Source organism: Peromyscus eremicus, chromosome 15 (assembly GCF_949786415.1).
Source record: "Peromyscus eremicus chromosome 15, PerEre_H2_v1, whole genome shotgun sequence".
Taxonomy (NCBI): Eukaryota; Metazoa; Chordata; class Mammalia; order Rodentia; family Cricetidae; genus Peromyscus; species Peromyscus eremicus.
The window spans coordinates 67,185,710-67,192,568 of NC_081431.1; the positions used below are offsets into that span (position 1 = coordinate 67,185,710).

At 46.1% G+C, this 6,859-nt stretch overlaps 1 long non-coding RNA gene across 1 annotated transcript; it reads right to left on the reverse strand.

Annotated features, from left to right (window-relative positions):
- Positions 1-2,011: 2,011 nt before the first annotated feature.
- On the reverse strand, positions 2,012-5,167 carry LOC131924899 (uncharacterized). The gene is made up of 2 exons (XR_009383112.1): positions 4,881-5,167; positions 2,012-4,747 (listed from the first exon to the last, which is right to left on the reverse strand). It is a non-coding gene; the product is annotated as an uncharacterized LOC131924899 (long non-coding RNA).
- Between the last annotated feature and the right edge of the window lie 1,692 nt (positions 5,168-6,859).

Here is a 6,859-nt window from a genome sequence, read left to right on the forward strand (position 1 = left end):
TTGAAGCCACATGCTTAGAACTTGAGGTTACTAAGTTATGGGAAATAAGCCAGACACATACAAGTACCACATGATGTCTAGAGTATGCTGATGCTGAGAAGGTTATTAGAAAGTGGGATAGTGGCAATAGCATCGTGGCCACCAGTGGATAGTAAGTGGGAAGAGAAGAGAGATGGCGGTCGGTTAAAGGATGCCAAGAACAATAAAAAGCAGCACTAGGTTCTGCAGTTTGAACATAGCATAGGAAGGTGGCTATACTCTACCTTATAATAGCCTATTATATATCTAATGAGGAAGTAGAAGGGAACAGCTTAAAGTTTCAAGCATAAAACATCAAGAAGATAGAAATGTTGATTACTTTAGGTGATGGGTATGTATATATACCCATACTGAAAAATTGCAATGTACTCTGTAAATATGTATGGTTGTTAAATGTTAATTCAACATAAAAATGAAAAACGAAGAAAAATAGTACTGGTACCAAGGATTCAGTCCCAGTTCAAATACTGACTGCTATAACATGAATTCCATACTAATTTTTCAATTTGAATCTGGCAGTCCTGTGGTTGCTATATGTTATGAGAATGAGAACTAGATGCATATTGACAAATGAAGTGTTCCCAAATTGTTCATAACTAGCATGGTCATCAGTAGGTCAATGCTGTGGGCTCAGATCTGCCCCTCCCCCAAGCCTCAGTCCAAGGTTTTGTTTCTAAATATCTGCTACACTCACCTTCGTAATATCTTAACCACTTACCTTGAACCTGAGGCCCTAATTCTTTCAGGATGTGAACTGTCTTCAGGGCGAGTGGGTATATATACCAGATTTTTGGAGATGTTTTCAAATCAAATCATTTTAACAGCCTTGTCTACTTAAAATAAATTTTTTGGCAAAAAAAAAATTCATGTTTGCCTAGCCATTAATGAGCTTACCACTATCTCACATCTAACCTAAGTGGGGGTCAAGTGACAAAGAACAGATCTTCCACACTTGAAGGGAACCCACACCTGCCTATGGCGCTGTCTGCATATCCACTTACAACCAGAAGACCTTTTCTTACTGAAGTTAATTATTGTCTAATTGGCAGATTCAGTGGACATTTCCAAGTCCGTATTTTTTTTTCTTAAGTTGTGTCTTGAACTACACCACAGGGTCTGCGGTCCTCAGTTTACTGTATCATCAGTCACCTATGGAATTGAGAGGACCTTTAAGGATCTTTCCGCTATGGCTCCCGGAGTTGGAGAAGTTTAATACGCCTGTGTCAGTGTGATCACCTCAGACCAAGCACAGTTGGAACAGACAGGCTTGTTTGTATCACTTTAGACATCAGAATTGAGGGTTATACAAAAATGGGAGGTGATTTCTCAAAGGCCCTGCTTAAAAAGCCATTAGTGGTTATGGTTGGAGAGTGTATACTGCTCCTGCTGAGTTTGGTTCCTAACGCCCTGGTCAGTTGGCTTGCAGTTACTTGTAACTCCAGCTTCAGGGGATCTGATGCCCTCTTCTGGCCTCTTCAGGACCTGCACTAACATGCTCATACCCCCCCCCCAACACCTACATAATTAAAAATAAAATCTTAAAACATTAAATCCCTAGGGAGATGGCTCAGTTGGCAAAGCATCTACCTTTGCAAGAAAGAAGGCCTCAGTCCTCAGAATCCACGTGAAAAAAGTTGGATTTCAGTGACGGTGAGTGGGAGGCCGACACAGGTGAGGACCTGGAAGCTCCCAGGTCAGCTGGTCTAGGCTTTCTGATCAAGGTCCAGGCTGACACAGAACTTGTCTCAAATAGTGAGAGAGGCCTGAGGTAAAAAACACTCATGGTTGTCCTCTTCCCTCTCCAAGCATGTGTACCTGCCCACCCACATATACCCCAATACATGTATTCTCACCAACATGCACATACTCACATACCTGAACATACACATGCACAAACATGTACACATTCACACATACCTGAACATACACATGCACAAGAGAAATAAAAAAAAATGTGTCTTCACTCCAGAACTATTTCATCCATTATTTTATTTACTTTGAAGATACTGTCTCCTGCATTCCAGGCTGGCCTCAAACTTCCTATGTAGCAGAGGTGGCCTTAAACTTCTGATCCTCATGCCCCTATCACCTGAGTGCTAGGATTTACAGGTGTGTACTATTATACCCAGTTTAAGCAATGTTGAGGATCAAACCCAGAGCCTCCTGCATGCTGGGTAAGCACCCCATCAAACTCATCTGCACCCCGAGATCCTGAACCCTTCCTTCCACGGATTCTACAGAGCTGTTGTATGTATCAGAAAGCAAGCCCTAGAAGATGCTTCCCTAGGAACTAAATGCTGTAGTCTTGAAGCCTCATGACTGTTCTGGGTATAGGCCATTGTCTTCAGGCATTTGGCTTCATCACTTAGGAGGTTCAGAGCGCCAGTCTGCTCTGGCATGAGAAGCAGAGCCAGGCTTACGTGATTAGCAGCTGGGATACCTGCTGTACTGGGTTCTAGCCTCGTTTGCCATGGACTGTAAGGCCATCTACAGCCCAGTCTCCTTGACTTTGAGAAGCAGTTAACAGCGTCCTGACTGTCACAGTTTCACAGGCTCAGCTTGGGGGTCATGAAACTATAGTACTAGGAGAAGGCGGGCAAGCTAGGAATACTAGAACAAGCTAATGCTGGATTTCTTGGTAAGGCCAAGAGAAAGGAGCTAGCATTCAAATAAATGTTGGCCAAATGGGCCTGACTGTGGCCTCAGTCCATTAATCAGAGATTCGTGTTCAGATCAAATGAACAGCAGAGCAGATAAAAGTTTATGGTTGCCCCTTTGGAAAAAAAAATCATTCAATGACTTTGGGGTAGGCATTAGGGCAGAATTTCTGAAAAAACCCGAAGCATACTTCTGCCACTTGGCATTTTTTGTCCACACCTTCCCCGCTTCCCTTTGGACACCGTGATACTTTGGTTCCCCACCTTCTGATTTACCTGCCCACCTGGAAACAGTGGGAACATTGCTGAGGCTGAGAAAAGGGAAGGTCTCCCCTTTGCCTTGCGGCCCCCTTTGTCTCTGGTGTTCCCCTGACAAGTACGGTCCTCTCTGGCCTGCAAGTGGCATTTAAATATGACCCTGGAGCTAGGGTTGAAGAAGAGCACCATCCCTATGTTGCCAGTGTCTTGTTCACCTGGTAGTTCCTCTCAAAACAAGTCGACAAAGCAGACCCTGGCCCCGTAGGAGTCCGGCAGACTACGCCAGCCTGAAAAACACCGAACAGCTCTACATTGTGCATGGAGAAGCTACAGAAGCCATCTGACAAGAGCCAGGAAGGATGTGGGACCACAGCAGGTCTCCACGGAGACCTGTGATCCCCTGTTTTGGCTCCAGGGCTACTTCCTGGAAGGTCAAGTATGAGAAGGTGGAGCTCAAGGAGTGAGTAGAGGCACTGGAAACTGCTGTATCCAGCTCTCCAGGGAGACAGCACTGCTGAGCTAGGGCCAGGCCCAAGGCAGCAGGGGCTGCCCTTGGGATGTGTCTGGGCAGTCACAGTTTCTAATCCCTGTCGGGCCATCTGCTTTCCCCGAAGGAGCTCTCTACCAAACCAGAGGGCAGTGCTGAAGGCCTGGCATCTGGAGAAGGAAGAGTCTGTCGTAGCCAGCTGGCCCAGGGTAAGATAGGGCCATTGTATCTGTTTGGGCAGCACTGGACCAGAGGGGCTAGGACTAAGGGCTGAGCATCTCTGCCTGTGGGTAGGACCGGCAGAGCCGCAGATCTTGGTCTCCTTGGGAGTGAGTGCAGTTCATCCGCGGACAATGCAAGTTCCTAGAACCGAAACAGAGCCACACTGCTGGGTCCGTCCAGGACCTTCCGATCCTTACAAACTTGGAAATGGTGATTCTCAGGTTTGTGAGCAGAACCTTCAACACAGGCGGTTAGGGCAGAGGGGTGGGCTGACCCCCAGCCCGGCCCTCTGCAGGGTTCCTGATAATCTCTTCTCATTGGTGGGCCTGTTCGGGAACATGGGTAGCTTTCTGGAAGTCCTATCTTGGCCTCTGGGTAAGAGCTGTTGCTTCCTTCTGCCTATAGGTCAGGAAGGAAGATCAGAAGTTGGGAAGGGAGCGAAGAACTCTAATGGGACAAATACAACCAAGTGGACTGTGTGGTGGTGCCTGTCATGTCCGTTAGGCAGCGCTTCCTTCCTTCCTCTGCGCTCTGGGGTAGTTTCATCTACTGGTTCCACTTACACCGTAGTAGGTGTTTTTGGTAAGGCAGAGAGAACCACAGGTGGCCTCCGATTTCACATTCAACAAGTGGGCCAGGCAGAAATCAGGTAAGACCCATGTCACCCTTTCAAACTTCTCCCATTCTCTTTGGCAAAGCCTGAGGAGGGGAAGGGATCCATCTCGACTCTTCTCATTCCAGATACCGAGGGTCTTGCTAGCAACGGGCAGTCTTTCCGGAAGTTTATGGGAGCACTGGCAAGGACTTGGTCTCCTGTTTGCACACCACAGAAATGGACAGCCAGGGAGGCCAGGCATCTCTTTGGCCACCAGCTGCCTGGCTTCCTGGTTGGGGAGCGAGCTTAAGAGCGTTTTCCCGAAGACCAGAACATCAGAATGCAACTGGCTTTCTCCCTCTTCATCTTACAGGGTATAGTGACGCACCTGAGGGCACGTCTGTCCTGTTTGGTTTTGAGAGCCGGTCCTGGATTCAGAACCAGAGATTGGAAGACCGCGGAGCACCTCTGGTCAGCTTTGGTTCAGTCCTGTAGAGGAATCCGTGGGGGAAAGACTGATGACATCATGAAGAACAGGCCATCGTGGGAAAACAGGAGGAGCAGCAGCTGTAAAGGATACTGGAGCTGCCTAAATCTAGCAGTAAGGGGCCACATCTGTTACCTGGATCTGAGCTGAGACCTTTGAAGAAGTTAGGAGTTCCCGTTTTTTATGGGAGAGGAGCAGTATGGAGAGCAGAGCTGGTTGTGGGGTACCTTAGCGGGGATGCGCTGCTTTCTGCCGCCAGCCCCCTGAGCCCTGGGGGCACAAGTCCGCCTAGGCTGGGAGCATAAATGTGAGAGGGACCTGGGCTGGGGCTGTCCGGCTGTCTGTTAGCCTCAAGTCCCTAACGGAGTCACCAACGGTCGCATGCAAATATGCGCGCGCACACAGAGCCAGACCCGCCTGACCCTGAGAGTGCGTGGCAGTATGTGGCCGCTTCTGGCTGAGGGTTGCGTGTGCAGCTTTTATCATTGACCTTCTCAAGATGTTTTTATGTCTTTCCGCAAAACAAAACTGTAGTCCGTAAACCTCATTATTTTATGTTCATTGAATAAGTGCTAGTTGAAGTTTTTGGTTTTCAGACAGATTTTAAGTAGGTAAACAGACATTTAAGGAAGGGCTTCCTAATCCTAGAATGGGAATTGGTTGAAACATTTGGAAGCATTTAACTTTACACTAATATGAGAAATACTAACTTGTTGCCAGGCAAGTTGCCCCTGTATTTATATTATTATTAATTATATTATTTTTGTCCTTTGTAAATCTGGTATATTCCATAAACCAAACATAGCTCAGAACTTTTGCAAATAAAAACCAATGTTTGGCTTTGAGCTAACCAGATGGGCAACAGATAAGTATTTTTGGGGTCGTGGGGGATGGAACACCACCATGAAGGGTGCTTTTCTGTGTCTAGATGGTCTTGTTCACAGCAAGTGATAATTGGCAGCTGTCACATGTATTTGATTTGGCAGGTCGTCTTTCACATTTCATTACAGCAAATCCTTTCCATCCTTTAATTTAACACACATTCTTTCTGATTCTCAAAATGTGGCCTCTGGGACTTTCTTGGTGTGCTCTCTGTTATAATCTATACCTACAAGCACAGGATCTGCTGTATTGGGTTCCTAGCATATTCAGTGTTTTGAACCTTTTCTCTAGGAGTTGCAGAGTTTTGTGAACTTGTTGGTCCTTTATTCCTTTGAGACGAAACACAACATTAATTACTGTGGAAGCTCAAGTCTTGTTCTTCAGTGTGTTTCTGTTTGCAAATATCATTAGTTCCTACCTAACTTAGCAAAAAAATAATTTTACTACAAGGATGTTGGCTACTGTGGTGAGAAGGCTGATAATAAGGGACCAGAAAATGGTGGTGTCTTCCATTAGGGATTTTTCATTAGCACGGCCCTGGATTCTCCATTACAGGGGATGCTGTAACAGGACACCAGAGAAGAGCAGCCCAGTGCCAGTGACCTGAGTCTTTGACCAGGACTGCCTAATTGGTATGGTCCTTATTTACATTGCAGCTATTAGCATGGCAGAGAATGCAAAAGTGGGAATGATGTGCATAGATAATTATGCCAGCTTCCCAGGATTATACACCTGCCAATCTGGATGGTTTTCCTCCACATGGTGCAAATCATATCTCAGAAACTGCACACATAGAAACTCGCCGTTACTATAAAGCACTTCTCCAAAATGGAAGGGATAGGCAGGGGAAATTACTAAGTAGGTTTCATAGTTTATTGCACTCAAAGCTTTCTCCTTATACAGCATACCTGGTCTGGGTGTAAGCTATTTCCTTATCTGCCAATCCTTTCCTTACTTTCTTTGTGGCTAGATATTTACCCTACTATAAAATTCCAAGTTGGTATGGATTTTTTTTCCATCTGCCAAGAGTTAACATTTAAGGAGAGGTGTTTTCTGATTATTCAAGTTCAGCCGAACAGAGGGCAGGTAAGCACCTTGTATAGCTCTGTACTGTCCCTACTATGAGGAAAATGGGCCAGAACACAAAAACCAATGTCTATTTCAAGGAGTGCTTTCAAGGCATATGATGTAATCTGACAGCATGGTGGGGGTTCGAGGCCCACCCAACTTTC